Genomic DNA, 21,340 nt, shown 5'->3' with positions numbered 1-21,340 from the left:
AGCTTAATTCATCGCTTGCATTCCCAAATTATCTATTTTCAGAAGATGCCCAAATCTTGTTCATCTTCCCAACTTTTACCCTGGAGCTTTCCGCCTGTACCACTGCCTATTTGACATTCATCACTGGAAGGCAATTTGTTGTCTAAATGCCATTTCCTCCAAATCCATGGTAATTTACCCCACTGTTTCTAGTGCCTCACCTAACCTCCCTTGCCATGAAACCCCCAACCCACACTTCATAGCTCGTATCCTCAGGGTTCTCTTTGACAGAGATCCAAATTTCCAGCACTTCATATAGTCTCTCCCAGCCTAAACCTTCTCAACATCTTAAAAATGTGACCTTTTCTCATCCTTTTTGTTTTTCTTTCTCATCCTTGACTCTACTAAAGCTATGATCTCCACCCTTGTCAACTGCAGGCTGGATTGTAGCTACAGCCTCCTCAAGGAACTGCCTCTTTACTTCACTTGACAAAGTACTTGTCTTTGCTACCCGTGCCCTCTTCAACCTCCCGTGTTTCTCACCGATCTCTGCACACCACATCTAGGCAGGGGGGCTGTCCATGCACAGCTGCACTGCTTTTAAATTCCTTATTCTAGACTTTAAGTATGCATGAGGTGATCCATAACTTACTACCTCTAGTTCCTACTACTCATCCCCTTGCAATTTGAGATCTCAAGTGCTCCGTTACCTCTTGGTTCTCAGTCCTCCCTGTAGAGGCTCTTGCTTTTGCTCCTTCACCGTTCTTGCCCCCTCATCAATGGAACTTCCTACCACCAGTGATCAAGGTTACCCCCACTTTAGCTTCAAAACACTGAAGTGTCAACTGGCACCCCCTCACTCAATCCTAACCATCTCCTATACACAGTTGTTTATAAAGCATATGATAATCAAGTAATGACATACATGCTCAATACTGTCAATGCTGCTTGATGTACCTTTAATCTTGTTGCATACATACTACACTCTACATGTCAAATGTGTTCTCTAACATGCCAGTGTTATCCCTATTGCCTACCTACTACACAGGTTTTATAATTCTTCAATTGTTACTAATGTAAGGCACCCAGTCATGGGGCTGCTCCACCAAAGTTAATCTCTCATGTACAAAGTTTTGTTTTGAAAAACGGGGGAGGGTTCATGCGATATTGCAGGCTTTTGCTCAGGTAGTAAGTGGAGTTGTTTTCCCCATCTTGGTGGCCTAGAGGAGTCCAATGACTCAGGACTCAGGCATCCCAACATGCCCATAATTGCCTAGAGCTCCTTTGCCTCCCTCCTGCTCAGCACTCCTCACTTCAGTGTTCTTCTAACAAACAGATGTTTTCTCATTTTATCATGGCATTTCAGGTACCTGTCAAAGAGTGCGGGCATTTTGTAGTCTGAGACAAAGACACAAGGACTGTACCAGAAGCAAAGTGTCAGTCAAAAAATATTGACGAATGTCATAGGATGGCATGTAAAGAAGAACAGGCCAGGAATGTATTAATGTGTAATAGTAGACTAGGTAGTCCAGTGTCTTAGCGATCCTCTCTCCGCAGCAGAATTAACAGAGGGTTAATAGTCATTATGATATAGGGCCCTCTGGGAGATTTGTTGTCTTAAAGGTACAGTGACCTGCACTGTGTTTACATTCTATGCATTTCGTTTCTTATCATTTTCTGCTACAGTATTTCAGTATTGGAAATCTGATAGACAAGGTTGTAGCCAGCACACTTTCTATAGGCCTTTTATTCAAACATTTTTATTTTTACATTTTTAAAAAGAATGGACTTGGAAAGACAGCCTTATTTGTTATTGGCTACATCTCAGACCATTTAAAAAAAAAAAAAGAAGTAAAATGTGTTCCAGGCCACCAACCGCTCAGACGCTGAGATGTTCCAATATTAATGACTAATAATGGAGATTCCAAGATGGAGAATTAAGTTATTGGCAAGCACATGTTGCAGTACTCTGGTTGGATTGTAATTTACAATTACACAAGAAAAACAAAGCTAGAGAAAAAACATGTAGTAGTACAGACTATGGGCCTCATTACAAGTACTCCGGTCCCGGAATTAACACTGCCGGTAAAACCATACCGGCACCGTTTCCATGTCCGCGCAATCATGACCCGCGGCCCCGGTAATAGCACCACCCTAAACCGCCACCGCGGAAATAGGGTTCCCCTTAAGTCCGTCTGCACGGAAACCCCTCCGTTACCGGCAACACTAAACACCGTGAGCATCACAACTAGCGCGGACACGGAAATACCGGGAAAAAAATGGCGGAAATACCGTGATCACGGTGGCGGAACCGCCGCCACCGCGAACATGGCGTTATACACTGCCTGCTGAACTGAATCAGGGCACAGGTGCACCAAATCAGCCCAGCTGGACCTAGCAGGCCACTGGGAGCCAACAAAAGGGCCACACCCAGCCCAACACAACACAGAACCATGCAGGCAGCAGGTCTAGTAGCACTGGGACTGGGCCTACTCAACCAACAGGCAGTACTGCACATGGTGGCAGTAATGGCGCAGAGGAGGAGGCGTAGGCGGAGGAGGCGCAGGCGGCAACCAGCCAACCCTGCAGCTATGGCAAACCCCATTGCCCAGCCAGCCCGACCCCGCCGCCAGCCACCAATACCACGCATCAGGGCCTCACCCTGGAACCTCACCCCAGGACAGATCCACACCCTATACCGGCTGGACCGTGCAACTATCCTGCACATCACTGCCATGATTGAGGACAACATCAGCAGCCTAATTGACACCCCCACCGCCATCCCCCCCCTCTTGAAGGTTGTCTCAGTTCTGCATTTCCTTGGCACTGGCACCTATCAACACACGGTTGGTGAGCTGCACGGCATATCACAACCGTGTTTCTCAAAAATCCTGGTACAGGTACTGGATGCCCTGTTGCGCCATGTGTCGGAACACATAGCCCTACCCCGCACCCTCCCCGAGGTCATTGCCACCAAGTTGGCCTTCCATGCCATAGCAGGCATGCCAAATTGCATAGGCGCAGTTGACTGCACCCACGTCGAGCTGACAGTACCACATGCAATTGAGGCGGTGTTCCGCAACAGGAAACAGTATCACTCTTTGAATGTCCAGATGGTTTGTGATGCCATGCAACTGATTACACACTGCTGTGCACGTTTCCCAGGCTCATCACATGACTCAATGGTACTGCGGAATTCCACGTTGCCACGGTACATGGAACGCTATGCCGGACAAAGCACATGGCTATTGGGTGAGTACAGCTGACGATGCTACAACCCTGTCGGAGTGGTGTGTGTGTGTCCAGGCCAATGAGCATTGTGAGTGTGCCGCTGTGACCGCACATGCATCACCCCCCTTCCATCTACCAAATACACAGCGGATGCCAAACATCATGAAGGAAGACATGACAGGGCACCACAATGTGCCCGTGCACACGCTGCCACAGCCAATCCCGTCACTGTCCCATTAACCCTGTGCCACTGCAGACACCCACCCTCAATTGAAACACTGCCCCAAAAAGCACGGGAGGCGTGTAAATGAGACGACGTGTATTTACTACTTCCGTACAGTGGAGTCACTCTGCCATGTGTGGACAGCACTGCACCATGACATGCACACAATCAAATTTCACCCGCAGGGCACAGTAAACATGCAAGTTAATGTGTAGGCCCATATGCAGTCAGCGACATACCTCGTGATGGCCGAAACATACCTCCAGACACTGCATGGTACATATGCATGAATGAATGATAATACAAGAATGCACAGCAGCAGATGAGGACATGATGCCACAAACACTGACATGTTCCCCCATCTACATCCCATGTAGGTGATGCGGGATATGCACTCACGCCATGGATGATGACACCTGTACGGAGACCAAGGAACAGGCATGAAGAGGCATACAATAGGGCACATATCCGCACACGTGGAATGATTGAGAGGACATTTGGACTGCTGAAGGCCCGTTTCCGCTGTCTGAGCAGATCTGGCGGATCACTGCTGTACAGCCCAGTGAAGACGGGCAAAATCACGCTCGTATGTGCCATGCTGCACAATATATGCCTGCGCAGGAACATCCCAATGCCACCAGACGCAGATGAGGAAGATGGGGATGGGGATGGAGATGGGGATGGGGATGGGGATGGAGATGGGGATGGGATGGCACCGCCTCCCCCTGGGGGTCCACATGATGGCCAGAGAGCACGGGATGCCCTGATTCGCATTTACTTTTGAGTCACAGCACATTCACAGAAATGCACAAACATGGTGACGACAATGAATTAATAGTTGCACTGCAAAATAAATGATCAATGTCCACACATGTATGTCTTGATTTGAAATGGTGATGTATTGATGTGATAACAACAGGGAAGAAGGTGCATTGGTTAGGGAAGCTGTACACCCGGGGCCACCCACCACCCAAACGTGCCCACCCCCACCCAGAGCCCATTGTCCAAACCCCCAAAACTACCTACCCCACCACCCAAACGTGCCCACCCCCACCCAGAGCCCATTGTCCAAACCCCCAAAACTACCTACCCCACCACCCAAACGTGCCACCCCTCTCACACCCTTGTAGTCCACATGTGTCCTGCACTGCCCCACACACATGCCATCACTTCCGCGTGCGCTTCTGTGCCTGTGCAACCTTGCCCGAAGGACCCGTTAGCCTACTCGAGCGCCTCCTTGGACTGGCAGTAGTGGAGCTGGATGGGGTGGTAGTGTTTGATGGGCCAAAATCTGGGATTGAGGGCATCCGTGCCAGATTTGCCTGTTGGCCAACCAACATGGCCTCTACAAGCCTGGAGGTGTGGTCGTTGCCCTCCCGCACATGGCGTGCAAGGGTCACTATGGTGCTCGCAAAGCGTCCAATGGACCTCGACAGGCGACGCACTGAGGCGCTGTAGCTCTCCCTCTGCAGCCTGGATTCCTCTAGCTGCCTCTCCACCAGCTGGGTGAGGGTAGCCTGCTGGTCCTCCATCCGCTGCATGCGGGCATTCAGTTCGGCCATGGATGGGGTGGGCGACCTCATGGGACTCCCCAGTGAAGTGGGGCTGAACCCCAGCTCATGGAAGGAGCCCAGGTCTTCCAATGTGGGCATCTCCCCCTGTGGCCCCGTTTCCGAGTGCTCTTGCGGGGCACTGTTATCACTGCAGGCCGCCCCCTCTGCAGTGCTGCTGCCTTCGGTGTTGTGTTGGGTGTCCATGATAGGTTCCCGTGGCACCTGTCTAGACTCAGCCAGTGTGGAGACGGTGGGGATGTCGGTGGTGGTGGTGTGCCGCACATCTGTAGTGGCTGGTAATGTGGCCAGAGGTGCAGAACTGCCGGCAGCATCCTCCTGTGTGGTGGCGGTGGCTAGTGTACTTGCCGATGCAGATTGGCTGGCCTGTTGTGCAGTATCACTGTCACTTGAAACGGCTGTGGGGACACAAAGGGCATGCAATTAGTGTTGTTGTGGTGGCAGATGGGTGCATCACATGCGTCATTAAGATTGTACATTGAATAGTGTTAGTCACATGCATCTGATTGCTGGTGTCTGCATTCAGTGATATTGGTTGCCATACGGATCATGATGGGTCCTTTGGCCCACACATGCACTGCCTGGGGGGGGGTTGTTAATGGGTCCTTTGGCCCACACATGCACTGCCTGGGGGGGGGGGTTGTTAATGGGTCCTTTGGCCCACACATGCACTGCCTGGGGGGGGGGGGGGGGGTTGTTAATGGGTCCTTTGGCCCAGTACTCACAACTGCATATTTACATGTGGCATTCATGTTTGGGCACTTACCGGCATCTGCAGGTGGGCTCACTCCTGCCTCAGCCTGCCCGATCCCATGGATTCCCTCTAGGTGGAGGACGCTGCTGCAACGCTCCTCCCATGCTTGCAGCCTCAGTGGGGAAGGGGGTCCTCCGCCTGTCCCACTGCTGCGTTGGCGGTGCGTGGAAATGAGGTTGCGTACCCTCAGCCTCAGGTCGTCCCAACGCTTGTGGCAGTCCTTCACGCTCCTCACTGCCACGCCCACGGCGGTGCACTTGCGTGCAGCTTCGGCCCACACCTCCTTCCTACGCTGCTGTGTGGCACGCCGTTGGTCGGCGCTGAACAGCATCTCAGCATTGTCCACAATGTGCTCCACCAAGACGGTTAGCTCCGCCTCGCTGAAGCGCTGTTTGCGCTGCCTCTGAGCAGGAATCCTGGCAGACATGCTGGTGGTCCCTTTTGCCTTCTCAGAGTTAGGATTGTGCTTGTGCTGGCTCTGGATGGCAATGGATTGTGCTTTTATATGATGGCCGCCTCTCTGTTTCCTGTTTTGGCGATCATGGTATTTCCGGTTCCGTGTCCGTGGTGGCGGAGGCGGAAACGGGTTTAGCGCCACTTGTGGCTTCGTTATTTCCATTTCCGTGGGGTTTTCCGTGACGGCGGTAACAACGTTTCCGAGTCCGTGTGGTGCGCGCGACCGACAGCGTGTAATCGGACGGTTTTTCCGCAACCTTGCGGACACGGAAACGTTTTTACCGCCGTCACGGATTTTGCACGGTCCCGGACTGGCAGGTTGTAATGAGGCCCTATATAAAAGAATAGTTTGCTGTCTCGTTTAACCTTATCTTTTCATTCACTAACCAATACAATACAAGTTAACCATTACAATTCAGGGTTCGAAATAGCTGGAATTTAGGAGATATTTAGCGCCTGCATCGAGCACAAGAGAGCCTGGTTGGCTTGATTCTAATAGCTTCCAGGAGCTACGTTTGGCTCTTGAGGCAAACTGGTGCCATACAAACAAGCATATGTGGCATTAACTTTCTACATCTGGGAATGTGTAAACAGAACCATTAAAGTAATCTAGAAGACATTTAAAGTATAATGAATTTGATACAATTGCCAAAACGTGAAAGTTTGCATCTCACGTAAGCTAGATAGCTCCTGGTTCCCTAGGGGTAGCTCATGCCTACTAGGTGATGGCCGATACCCAGGAGCTAGTTTGAGCTCTTGCACATGAAATCTGAATTTCGACCCCTGCAATTACACTATACAAAAGGTTGCATCCACTTGCTGCAGTAACTTCCTCTTAGGTGTGGGGTACCTTAAAGTATACTGTGATTTTATCCATTTCAAGCAAATTATTATAACAATAAACACCCCTCCCGGGTACACTGTCTGGTAACAGCCTAGGGCACAAATTACACTGGGTCCTGGTGTCGTTACTGGCTGGTGAAGCCTTCGAGGGGGGAGATTAATGCTATTAGCACCATGAGGCAAACCCACAGGCTACTGTGAGGGGTCAAAAATGAAAGCCGGAAACAAAGTTGTCATGTTTTTGGTTTGGTTAAACTCCACCCCCGAACGCTGATTGGGCCTCCAGGCCACCTTGAAATCCCATGAGGGCCTTGTCACCTTGCACGCAACCTCCCAAACACTTTTTGACTCTCGCCTGTGCAAGTGAGTGCTTCCCTAGTGCCCGCTGCTGCGACCTAGGGTTTGTTGGCTCTGTGCATTTTATTTGTTTAATTTGTCCATGTTCGCTGCTGTGCCGTTAGTCCCCGATTCCCCTTCCCACTTCCTTGTTTTCCTTCCCCACGTGCCCTCGCCCGCTGATTGGGCCTCCAGGCCACCTTGAAAACCCACGAGGGCTTTGTCCCCTCTCACACAAGCTCCCAGACACTTTTTGACTCCAGCCTGTGCAGGTGAGTGCTTCCCTGGTGACCGCTGCTGCGACCTAGCATTTGTTGGCTCTGTGCATTTTATTTATTTAGTTAATGTTTCCATTTCCACCGCTGGAGCGTTAGTCCTTGCTCCCTCGGCCCTGCTTCCTTGATTTCCTTCCCCTTCCGCCTCCCACCTCGCCCCGACTGCTGATTGGGCCTCCAGGCCACCTTGAAATCCCACAAGGGCCTTGTCCCCTCTCACACAACCGCCCAGGCACTTTTTCACTCACTCCTGTGCCAGTGAGTGCTTCCCTGGTGCCAGCGGCTGTGAACACGCATTTGATGGCCCTGTGCATTTTATTTATTTAATTTCTCCATTTTGGCCGCTGCAGCGCTAGTCCGTGCTCCCCACGCCTCCCTGGCCCGCTTCCTTGTTTTCCTTCCACACTCTCCTCTCACCCTGTCCCTACCGCTGATTGGGCCTTTGTCCCATTTAAGCTAACCTAGCAGGGCAGCCTCTGCCCAGGCAGCCCACGGCTAAGGGCCACAAGTAAAGGGCCGTTCCACTACCAAGTAGCTCCACTCCGTGGTTGCCCGTATTCACCTGAGTAGATGGCCGCAGCCAACCTGCAGCAACTGACAAGATAAGTGTGGTATGGGCGGAGAGTGCAGCCATTACTGCACTCTGGTAAAACCCCACCACTATTATTACCTAACATCACATAGCCACAAACATTGATCGCAGTTGTGTAAGTTAGCCTCATCTTGCATTGAACCCACTGTGTAAGTCAGTCACATCTCGCATTTAGCCCACTTGGTTGAAGGTAAACACACTGTGCATTCATTCTACTCCTGTAAGTTAGCCTCATCTTGCATTGAACCCCTCTGTGTACGTCAGCCATGTCTCGTATTTACCCCATTTGGTTTGAACTAAACACACTGCATTCAGCCTATTTGTGTAAGTTAGTCTCATCTTGCATTGAACCCATCTGTGTTAGTTAGCCATATCTCGATTTAGGCCATTTGTTTTCAGCTAAACACACTGTGCATTCAGCCTAGTTGGGTAAGTTAGCTTCATCTTGCGCTAAACCCATATTTGTAAGTTAGCCATATCTTGCTTTTAAATCATTTGATTTAAGAAAAACACACTGTGAATTCAGCCTATTTGTGTAAGTTAGCCTCACTCTTGCATTGAACCCACTGTGTAAGTTAGCCAGATCTCGCATTTAGCCCATTTGGTATAAGCTAAACACATTGTGCATTCAGCCTACTTGTGTAAATTAGCCTTATCTTGCACTGAACCCATCCATGTAAGTTAGTATATCTCGCTTTTAGGCCATTTGGTTTAAGCTAAATGCACTGTGCATTCAGCCTACTTGGGTAAGTTAGCCTCATCCTGCATTGAACCCATCTGTGTTATTTTTCCTCTCTCGCATGTAGCCCACCTGTGTTAGTCAGCCATTTCTTGCTTTAAGCCTATCCGCGTAAGATTTACCTTATCTCGCTCCTAGCCCACCTGGTTTAAGGTAAACACACTTTGCCTTTTGTGTTTAGCAGCTCTACCTTGTTTTCAACCCATCATGTTTAGTCAGCCCTTTCTTGTATTTAACCTATTTGTGTAAGACAGCCTTATACCCAGCGTTATTGAGTCATATCCTGCAGCTAGCCCTTTGGTATAAGTTAGCCTTATCTTGCATTCAGCCTATTGTTTAAGGTAGACATTTGTTGCATCCAGCTTATTTTGGCCAAAGCCTCCCCTTCAGCTGACCCCCCCAACCTCACCCACACACCCCTGGCACCCACCTGCCAGCCCAAGCCTAAAATAACTTTCTTCCACAGGCTCCCCCACCTTCTTCCACTATTCCCCTCCTCCCTTCCACCTAGACTCTGCCCACCTTGTATCTCTACCCCCTCCTCCCCACTACGCAACCCTGTCCATCCTCTCTCGCTCTCCCCTGATCGCCCCCCACCCCAATTTCACTCACCACTTTCCACCACTGCCCCATTCACCATCACCTACCCATACCCCCTGCCGCACCTGCAATGTCTCCCTGAATTTCCCCACCTCACCTCAGCTCAGGACACCCTTCCTCCCCATCTCTTGCATCCTCATCAACGCAAGATCAGTTGCCAGAAATAAACACATGATTTTTGACCTTATCTCTGACAAAAACCCTGGCATTCTTTTCATCCCTGAAACCTGGTTCTCTGATGACTTTCTTGCCTCTGCACATGAGGCCTTCTCCCCAGGCTACTCCCTGATCACCCACAACAGAGCTAGAGGGGGCATAGCCATCCTCCACAAACCCCACCTCACAGGTCAAGAAACAACCCTGGAATTATGACTGCGAATCCATGTTAGTAAAATTCCAATCCTCTCCTTTCTCGCTAAGGTTCCCCCTCCTTTACAGACCCCTGGGCTATGACAGAACCTTTGAAGACTCCCTGAGTGACTCTGTATCGGCCTCACTTCTATCTCACCCAACTCCCACTGTTCTTGGGGGATCTAACATCTGGCTCAACACCCCCTCCAGCCCCATGACCCGCCATCTCATTGACAACATGGAAGCCCTTAATCTGTCCCAACTCATATCAGGCCCCACCCACATTGCAGGCCACACTTTAGATGCAGTGTTCAGCTCGTCCAACCTGATCTTCTGTGCTCTCACCCGCCCCTTCATCTGAACTGATCACCTGGCTATCTCCTTCTCAGCCCTGACATGACCCCGCGCCTACCCCGCCTCCCCCACCCTGCTCCCACCCCCAGGATCCTGCCCTGGAACAACGTAACTATCTGCCCAATCTCCCCCTCCAGGGAGGAACCCCCTCCCCACACCTCTTCGACCAATGGCTCTCAGAAGCTCTGTCGCCCCTTACCCCCACAAAACCAATGTCCAACTGCACAGGTCCCTCCCCTAGGTGGTTCAACCCTTGCCTTAGATTCCTCTAAACCCTCAACCATTGCATCGAACGACACTGGCGGGACAACCCTTCCCCCCGAAACAAAGCCACCCTGGCCAGGCAGATGGGAGCCTACAGATTTGAAATCAGGAAAGACAAACATACCTTCTACACCTCCCACATCTTCAATGCAAACGACCCATGCAAAGAACTCCACAAGTTCATCGCTAAGTTCAAAACACCCCTGTGCTCTTCCACACCGCCCATCTTCTTCCAGGCACGGTGTCATACCCTCTCCGACCACTACTTCAACACAGCCATTGATAGGAACCTTGCATGCTAAACTAGCAACCCTGTTCCCCCATACCGACAAGCCCCCTTCCACTGCCCCATCTCTTACCCTTTTCAGCAGCTTCTCTGCAATCTTCCTTCCTGAGTTCTCAAAACATCTCTCCAACAGCCGCCCCTCAGGTTTCTCAGGAGACCGATGCCCATCAGCCCCCCTCAAAAATATCCTCTTTTCCACTTGTGCAGGCACCCTTGCCAGATCCATAATCAACCACTCTCTAACAGCAGGGATCTTCTCACCTGAATATAAAACCTCTCACGTCAAACCACTCCTAAAATAAAAACTCTCTTGACATAGCCAAATGACTACACCGCAGAGCCCACTACCAGCTCAGCCTCTTCTCCGAGGCCCACGGCCTTCTTGACCCTGCTCGGTCTGGCTTCAGACCCCTCCATGAAACTAAAACCTCCCTGGTCTCTACCTGGGATGACCTGAAGAGAACAGCAGACCTTGAGGGTTGCACTGCTCTCATCCTCCTTGATCTCTCTGCAGCCTTCGACACGATTCACCACTCACTCATCCTCACAGAGTCTTTGACCCTGGCATAAGTGACTCTGATGGATCTCCTCTTTCCTCTCCGACTGCTCCCAAATCATCTGTCTCAGCCCTTACTCCTCCGCCCACTGCCCAATCCCGCACAGACTACCCCAGGGAGCCTCCCACTCCCCCTCGTTTTCAACCTCTACCTTTCACTCCTCATCCACTCCCACAACCTCACCTGTTACTTATGCAGACGACACGCAGATCATCCATAAGATTCCCAACTCCCCTCCTCTCCCCACCCAGACCTCGCATCCTGCCTTTAAGACACTGACCTTTTGGGTGACGAATAACCACCTGCTCCTCAACCCTGGAAAAAACGAAATCCTAATTTGCGGAAAAACAGCTCTCCATCCCCAACCTTTACCATTCATTGGGACCCGCTCCCACTGCATCTCTCTGTAATAAACCTAGCATGACTTTTAGCTCAGACTTGACCCTATCCTGTCACTTCAATGCAGTCTCCAGATCATGCACCTTCCACCTCTACACCCTCCGATTTTTCTCTCGTACCCCCATAGAGTATACGCAATCATGGCTATCATCCTCTCACGCCTAGACTACTCTAACTCCCTCTTTCTAGGCATGCCCACATACCAACTGAGAAAGCTCTAATGGGTTCAAAATTCCACAACAAGGCTCCTCCTCGCATTCTCCCCCAGAAAACACATCTCCCGGCACTCAGGACACTCCACTGACTGCCGATCACTAGACAGGCCTCTTTCAAGACTATGTACATCACCCACCGCGCAATCCATAAGAAAGGCCCAGAATTCCTCCAAAACAAGTTATCCCACAACCACCCCACCAGAAACCTCGGATCAAGCTCTGCACACCTTCTGGTAGTCCCTCCTTTCAAGTTCTCCAGATCAGGAGGTGCCTGCTTCTCTGTGCTTGCACCCACATTCTGGAACTCCCATATGGTATTGGAGGGTGGCAATGCATCACATTTAAAATGCATCTCAGGAAATCATGCTGATCATGCCATAGAAGGGCATTCAGGTACCTCAGACTCCTCGCTCATGCATGATAGGTAACTGTAAAGCACAGGATGATGGGCCAGACCGCCGAACACAAACAGGAAACAGGGTCCTTGTTTTCACACTAGAAGGAACTAGGGATGGCAATCTCTCTCTCTGCGAACCTCTCATAGGGAGAATATTATGCACTCAGCAAGCACTTAAATCACCTGTGAGACTCAGCAATGCTCCTTGTACCTAGATGGAACCCAGGAATTAGTCATTTGTGTTTGTACAGCTAACCCAATTTTCCCCCTGACACCCGCATCTTTGCAATTTATTGGAAGGCATGGCTTAACTCCACACACATACAACACAAACATTTTTGCACATCACCTCTGCCATAAGAATGAAGCTACTTTTAACAACAGAAATGTGAACTGTAGCTTCCCCACATAACTCTCTATTGCCTTAAACACAATCCCCCACTTTAGTCCATAGTATTTCTCTGCTATGCCCATACACACTCCACTTAGACAAGGGTGGCTACCAGGGTCCTGGCCACCCGTGCATTACCTTAATGGCTGAAATGCTGAAACGAATATTAGCTTCTCCCAAACATTCCCACATTTTGGACTGCTGACCCTCCAAGGGTGTTCAACCAAAAGCACACTGGGACTATACCTATGTTGAAAGGTGCTATACCAAATGACAACATTAATGAATGTATGAATTTAAATGAACATGGGTTGGGAAAATGCCTCTCTGACCCTATTCTAAAGACAAGTTGCCCTACCAAAAAAAATCAAAAATGAAGGATCCGTTGTTAGGACAGTTTTTCTGAAGTCCAACTAAGGGCTTAGTAAAACCATTCTACTGAGGCAGTACAAGACTCCACTCTTAGTATAAGGCTGTACCACCTGAGTTCGGGGTAGCGTAGACAGAGCAGCCAGGCTTATTTTAGGAGGGAGAGGGGGCAGTAGATACAGTACAAATGAAATTGTCATACAAATGATCCAAAGAAACACTGAAATACTATGTATTGTAAAAATAAAGGATTTATTTAAATACAGGTAGGTCCAGATAAATCTAGGGGTTAAGTAAGTACTAACACATTATATGAAATCACAATATAAAACCCAATACTATACTTGAAAGTAGACAGACCCAAGTATAAACCTTATTTGGAACACCTAACAGTAGTTCTAGGGAAGTCAAAACCTTGTTATACACATTTAGTATAGGTCAAGCCTATTCTTGGGGAGTAAAAGATCAATGGTTACGTTTAGATTACTTTTGGTAATACAAGGACAGTAGGCCCTTCCAGTTGTACAGTGACTCTTGGAACAAATCACATAAACAGTCAACTGGACAATATACTTTTGGTGAATAGTGAAACACTTATTCTAGGTGCAGTAAAAACCTATAACTACTTTTGTCATAACCCACAGTTATACCAGGTCAGCAAAACCTAAGGATGTAATATACAATTACAGATGCTTTGGAAATCAGGGAACCCCAGACTGAGGTAAACAATAACTTGTTTTGGATGGCACACAGCTAACACAAGGTAAGTAAAACCCACATACTTTAACTTCACAATGAAGGGGAAAGTAAAACCCAATTTCACACTTTACTGAATACTTATTCTAGGTAGGCAACAACCTAATGTAGACTTATTAAGGACAGGCTAGCAGCAAGTCAGGGGAAGCAAGACCCAGTTGGAGGATACTCATACAGTTATTCTAACAGGACTAACCTGGTGATACCAACAGTTGGAGGACACTCATACAATTACCCTACAGGAATAATCTGGTGAAACCAACACATTACTTTTGTAAAGAGGCACAACCTAATCACAGGAGAGTAAAAAACCTTCACATCTACTTTCTTTTAGACTGGTAAAACAGTGGCTAAGGAATAAAAGATGTTAACCATACTTTTAGGAATAGTGCATCACACCTTCAAGATCAGTAAGAACTTTTGTAACTGTTCACTCTTAGAATTACAGTTACCAACCAACCAACTCTTTACAAGTAAGTAAAACACTTGATTTCGTTTCTAGGCAGAAGTCCCAATCCCTTCAAAGTCTTTCCCTTAAAGCATGAGTGTTCTCAATAGCAGTAGGGGGTCACTAGGACTAGTGACCAACAGGCAGTGTTAGAATAAGTTCTTTAGTAGCAAAAGTCAGAGTTTCCTTATGAAAATTGGCAATCAGGTGAGTACTTTACTTCTAGGGTTAGAAGAGGGTACAGGGGCTTCACAGAAGACACCCCAGCAGGATTCTAGCAGTGGGACCGGGTGCACTTGATGAGGGACCTCCGAATCACAGAAAACACCCCAGGACTACACAGAAATCCCAACAGGCTTAAGGTAAGTATATACCCAAGCCAACACAGTACATCAGCAATGAAGAAGAGATTGCAGCAGGAGAACTTCAGGGACTGCAGCCAAATACCTGGTCAGGTGATTCCTTGTCCTGGAGACTGAACACAAGACTTCAGAAGGGACTTTGCAGCAGGGATCAATGAAGAAGGCTCTAGGCAAGATTTCTCTCGTGGCTGAATGTGGTTCTGCAGGTTTGGCGCCTTTTCAAGGAGCACAGAAGAAGACAGGAAATCACGGTTGATTTCTCGTCGTTTAAAAGGTCCAGCACTCTTGTGAGGGGACTTTTTGGACTCGATTCGTGTCTCTGGAGATACACCAGGATGCCCACGAAGTTTCAGCGAGATTCGGAATTCGGAAGACCGTGCACCGCACAGTGGCTGGAGGTCCCAGGGTATTTGGGTATTGCAAGAACACAAGGTCGCAGCAACCCGTGGGATAGCTCAAAATGCATGTCTTCTTGAGTCTAGTGGGTCTCACCAGGCTCTGGGTTCGGGTCGTCGTTTTTGGAGACCCCAGGTCGATCGGAAGGAAGGGCTGCAGCAGGCTCCGGTTACACAGCAGGCTCTCCGGTCGCTGGAAATCATTCCCGCCGCTTTTCCTTTGTCATCCTCTTCGGTTTTCTGTTCCAGTGGTCGACATCCCTTCAGCTTCCAGGTTTCCAGTATTTATCAAGAACTGCAACACAACATCTGCATTCTCTCCCCACATTTTACAAGAAAGGGGCGTCTGGCTGTCCAATCAGGACAGCCAACCCCCCACTGGGATTTGGCCCAGTTGAAGGAAGGCCTAAAACAAAGGAGGGGAAGTTTTGGACTCCTCCCCCACTTCCTGTGCTTACAGACTGACTGGAGCCTGGGCGGGGTGTCCAGGGGACTCCCACCAAAGACAAAACTCAAACAAAGGAATTTCCCACCCTGGATGTCAGGGAAAGGAACAAGAAACGACAAGAAACACTAAAATGGCAGAAAAAGAAGACAGAGGCCATTTTGGTAAAATGAGCACCCTTAGGTGCCTTTACTGCAGCTGTGATCACAGCTCGCGGTAAAGGTGCACCAAATTAGTAAAAGGTATCACTGCCACCAGCCATTAAAGGTAAGCTTGTCACTGTAACAGAATTGTTACAGTTTTAATGTGAAAGGGGATACCATTGCATCTCCCCAGCACTCCACATAAGGTGGGGGGTGCTGGTTTCACAGAATCAAATGTAAAAGGGATTCAAAGATCCTTTCTACCCTTGGGAAATGTAGTTCACTCAAGGTTAGCACAAGAAAGTTAAATGGGGAGCCCCTAGGGCAACCCAGCAACAACAGGCACTTATTGCCAATAAGTTGTTAGACATGATAACTTTAAAAAGACACTATGGAGAGTCTTAAAAATGACACCCATAAAAAGAGTTAAAGATGAGGTGAGTGTGGAAAAAGGTTCCCACTCACTGAGGTATTGATGAAAAATATCCCACTAGAAAAGCAAAATGTTCTGGAGTTGAACCAGCAAAGGAAGATTTACCAGCTCTGTGTAAATCTTACCTACCATCCGTCTGTGTCAGGATGTCAATAACTGAAAAGCTGTCCTTGCGTCCAAAACATCCTATCCTGACCCTCACACTACAAACATAACAAAATGTGAAAGGAAATGTCTTCAGCCTGAAATTGGCAAAAAGTGTTAAAACTGAAAACTAGAATAGCTCCAACAAAAATGTTCTCCAAGGTGAAAGACCTTGGATCCAGGGGGTCGCTCCCTTCCCCTGTATTCTTACATGGGATGTGGTTATGTCTATTTTACTAACAGTTCCTTTGTGTCTCTCCCTGATTCACAATGTTCCTGTTAGGCAACAAGTTCTTAACAGTTCCTTTGTGTCTCTCCTTGATTCACAATGTTCCTGTTAGGCAACAAGTTCTGTAACAGTCTGTGACGGTACACCCATGTCCAGAGCACGACAATCCTGGAAGGAGGGGTTCCTGAACAACAGCTCTGGCCCTGAGATGGAGGGAAGCAACGCTTGCCCAAAAGGAACCGCAGAGTTCATGGACGGATCTGGTTTCTGTGACAGAATGAGCCAAAGTTCACGGATTCGGGATAACATCCCAGACCTAACCTGCCCGTCCTGCGGGGCTTCAACGCCAATTGCTACCATGAGCGCAATTCCCTTTGCACTTCACATTTCTCACCTGGCCTCAACATTGTAAAACCCCATCTCGAACCAACGGTCTGCTCCTCTTCTAAACCCGGTCCCTGACTGCTGTCAACGGCTGAGATTGGCGGTGAAGGACTAAGGTGGTTACACACAGAGTAGAGGGGGCGGGCTAGTGAGCGTACATGGGCAGCAACCTACATGGGCGAGTTTGAGTGGCTGTTTCTAACGACTTTCTCTATAAATCCATACTATGGTTGAGTACTATGTGAGAGTCACTCTGCTTCTTGCAGGCTAAACGTGGATTCGCAAGAGAGGAGGAAGGCGAACTACTTTGGGCGAACAACGTTTGAATTAACGGCAACCAAGAAGCATCCCTCCTGCCGAAAAACCCATGCAGTTGCTTGAAGCGGACTGAGTTAGAAAAAGGGGACTGAAGCAATTCTTCCGACCTCTGTACATTATAGCAACTGATACCATGCATTGAAGGTGAATTATTCTGTTACAGCAACCGGCTTCCCTCGTCATTTCACATAGTCTTTCTTTAATACAAGTTTCTCCTTTGTCTAGCAAGCACTGTCCTTCTTTAGTATTTCTTGTAGCTTTGCGACTTGGCTGGTATACTCCCCTGCCAGGACTCTTTATGCAATTCCAATTGCATTTTGTATTCTCCTGCCAGGACTTCTCTTGTGATTTTAGTTGCCTTGTGTACTCCCTTTGTCAGGACTTCTTATGTGTTTCACAGTTCCTCTGTATCACTAAAACAGCAAATACCATTCTTAGCTCGCTATATCTTTCTGCGGCAGAACGCTCCAGGGGTTCCCACTTGCTTTGTGTTGACTCACCGGTTCTCTCCAGCATCTCGGGTCCTGGTCGCTCTTCTGCGGCGTGGCTCTGCCGCTCAATTCCCACCCTGGATTGTGCAGACATCCTTCCGGCTTCCTTCGCAGCCCTACTATCACACGCCTGCTTCCCTTCAGGTCCCGGTATGGAAAATGCTGCCTCTTCGAGCTGCCGAGCAGCCAGGAACACTCTTGCCTCTCCTGGCGTCTCCACGGCACACCCTGCTCGCACACTGCGTTTCTCCATCCGTCTCTCTCGGTGGACTCCTCTGCTCCGCCACACCGGTACGTGTCTCCCGCATTTCGAAAGCCCCTTCAAAGGGACCGACGACTACTCCTGCACTGCCACACTCAGTGTGGTTGCCATCTTTAAATGTCCCGTGCACAGGTTATTCTGGAGAACTAATCTGCACATTGTACTTCGGGCTCCTTTTACCTTGTACCAACTCCTTCATCCTCCTTGTCACAATTGATTATAGGAGTTGGAGTCCGTGGGTGTTATTGGACATATAGCGTTTTTCTCAGTGGCTTTACATGAGAGAAAATGTTCACATAAAAGTTTATCAGAAGCAAAAAGGGTTTTATTTGAGCTTTGAGTGTCTAGGTCATAGATGGGGTTTTGACCTGAAGAATATTGGGAAAAGGTTTCTTCACTTCCTCTACAAGGGAGAACCAACAGCTGATAATAGGCCATTAAGCTCTTGGACATTAGAGGGTCTTCCTCATGGGAAAGTGAGGGATACTGCCTCTCGTCCAATGAAGGCATGACATCTCTCCGTTAGTTGTCTCCTCCCATGTGATCCTCCCTCATATAGCCACCCCCGTGGTCAGGATCAGGTAACGGCTGCCGTTCCCTGGCCACATGGGAGGAGGTCACCACCAGGGAATCCGTGATGACTCCATTGGATTCATCACAGTGCTAAGAGCAACAACCATGCGACCCGTTGTTTCTGCCCAAGAAATCCCCAACTAACATGCTACCATGAAAACAGAGGTGCAGAACCCTAATTCTATTTTCATGGCGGCCAGGACAGGGGAAATGGCAGGGAAAATGGACTGTGGTTGTGTCTATCTCACAGCTTGCTCCGAACCCAGGATTGGATCTTGACATTCAGTCTGTGTTTGGAGCAACCTGATTGGCTGATGTGCCCGCCAGGGGTGCTAATAAAATAATCCTTTATAAAAGACACACAGGCTTTTCTTAATGATGTTATGCACCACTACATTCAATGATAAAATTCATGGATAACAACACAACAGAGTTGTTTTGATGCTTTTATTTATTAAGTGCCTCTTTGAAGTGCTTGAAGTTGTCTTTTAGATATTGAACACAATACTGACAAACATACGTTTTGTATAAAAGAGACATACTAAATAGGGTACTGTATGTTGCTTCCTCTGTATAAAGCTCTGTAGGTAGTATAGCTGAAAGATGAACTGGTTCCAGTTCTCTTGTGACCTAGAATAAAATGACATTTAAATGAATTAGCAAATGTTCTCTAACTTATAGCATCTTGTGCAAGTGTCATAATGGCCAATCCACAATATAACTGCATTTTAACATTTAAATACGGGTGCCAATAGAGAAATTAATACATTTCTAGGGGCAAAGTGTGGTAGGCAAATTTTTAACTTCTGACCACACACACATTATGTATGCCTGGTGATTCACAATTAATCCCATATGCATTTTAACATTAACACTGGTGCTTATTCACAAAGAACTACATTTGTGCACCCAAAAAGTAGTAATTGCATTTCACAATGAGTGAGTGCACATGGTAATTCACAAGAATCCCACGGTCTTCATGCGCATTATGTGCCTACCTCCCTTTGCACATGCACAAGTTCCTGATTGGCAAGAAAATAGCAAACCATCAAGTCACTAGAAGTTACATTTTGCATGGGAAGTAAAAAAGCGAGAAAAGGGAGCATGGCATGAGGACAGCCTCAGCGGGCTAGTGTACCCACTCTCCCTGTAAACCCTGCATATTGCCCATGATGGGAGTCGTCCTCACTGGTCATTATCATGGAACAGAGCGACACCTCTGAAATCTAGGATCTCTCAGCTGGCGTATTCACTGAGCTGGGGGCTTTGGAAGCACTTCTTGGTGCAGCAACAATAAACCCTCTTCATGGCCACACGACTCAGTCACAGACTGAGGCTGGCAACTAGCTGAGCTGTGCAGCACTCACAGGGTTTCGGGGTGAGAGATGTGTTGAATCCAATGGTGTCATCACTTCTTTCCCAGCGGTAGTCTCTCCCCATGTGGCAAGGGGATGGCAGCCGATACCTGATCCTGACCCTGGGCTGGCCATATGAGGGAGGATCACATAGGGGGAAGACAGCTTCCGGGAGAATAGCATGGCGTCATCGGAGGAGACATGGCATCCCCCTTTTTCTTTTGAGGATTGACCCTCCATGCCTAATGCCTTAATGGCATATTGTTATACCTGCCTTCATCTACCTATGAAGGGTACTGAAAATCTTTTCACGAGATCTGTATGCAAGCTGACCTGCCTTTTAAGACTCATGATATGATATATGGCATGGCATTTATAATGCAGCATTTATAACGCGCCATTTATAACGCGCCTATAAACAAGTGAAAACACTTTCTCAGACTCTACCTACAAGCCATCCAGAGCTGACTTGCCCTTAAAGATCACTGAGTAGACTTACCCAGAGTCTACATGCAAGTCATCAAGAATGGACTTCCTTTCCCATAAATATGAGTATACTGTGACGAAGAAGATGAGTCGAGTATTGCAGATTCATGGAGGCCAAGAGCATAAGCTGCACTCTAGTTGTTGGAAGCGTGTGACTGCAGCTGGGAAATGTAAACAGGCAAATCACTGATGCAGGCTGCTGGCAGGAGAATGCTGCTCCTCTGACTACGGACCGAGAGATCATGGGGCTGGAGAGTGTTCTGTGTTGCCAACCAGCTTGAGGACAAGAAAAAGGTAAGCTGACCATGAGAACACGCTGCGTGAATGGTAACAGTTGACAGAGGGCTTTTTTTTTTTTAAAGATATTTTTATTGATTTTACAACGAGAAACATTCAAACTGTGTCCCACTAAACCTCCCCCCTTTCCTCTACCCCCACCGGGAAAGTTCTTATCGCCGCTCTGCTCTCCGAGAGTCTCTAGTTCAATTTAACTAAACATGTCCAGTATCTTTATTTTGTGTCGGCACCACTGCTCCATATAGTCACTTTGCAGGTATTCCAAAAGTCACTGCCCAATCCTCCCTGAATTTCTGATGGTTCCCTTGAAGATTGTAAGTTATATGTTCCATCGTTATATGGGACCATACTCTTCTTATCCCGTCTATTGCCATTGGTGGGTGTTTCTGCTTCCATTTTTGGGCTATTTCCAGCCAAACTCCGATTAGTAGGCCCATAAAGTTTCTTTTCTGGGTTTTGGTAAGGGTTCTAGCTTTCGGGTCCCAAATCCCACATAGTCACACCGCCTCCCCTGGATCCCCCATGTCTGGGAACATTAACTTCATGTGCGCTTTAACGCCACTCCAATATTGTTGTAGGTTAGGGCAGTCCCACCATATATGCCGCCAGTTGCCTTCTGCCCCACAGTCCCTCCAAC

At 48.3% G+C, this 21,340-nt stretch overlaps 1 protein-coding gene across 3 annotated transcripts in view; it reads right to left on the bottom strand.

Annotated features, from left to right (window-relative positions):
• Positions 1-18,998: 18,998 nt before the first annotated feature.
• The window catches only part of C5QH8orf88 (chromosome 5q C8orf88 homolog), a 1,871,959-nt gene continuing 1,869,617 nt past the window's right edge, over positions 18,999-21,340 (bottom strand). For all 3 annotated transcript variants that reach the window (XM_069622341.1, XM_069622340.1, XM_069622339.1), the window contains exon 9: positions 18,999-19,195. The gene's annotated coding sequence lies outside the window, so the exon portion shown is untranslated. The remainder of the gene's footprint in view (positions 19,196-21,340) is intronic.

Source organism: Ambystoma mexicanum, chromosome 5q (genome assembly GCF_040938575.1).
Source record: "Ambystoma mexicanum isolate Mex_15411 chromosome 5q, UKY_AmexF1_1, whole genome shotgun sequence".
In the NCBI taxonomy this organism is placed as follows: Eukaryota; Metazoa; Chordata; class Amphibia; order Caudata; family Ambystomatidae; genus Ambystoma; species Ambystoma mexicanum.
This window is presented reverse-complemented; position numbering and strand designations above follow the sequence as displayed.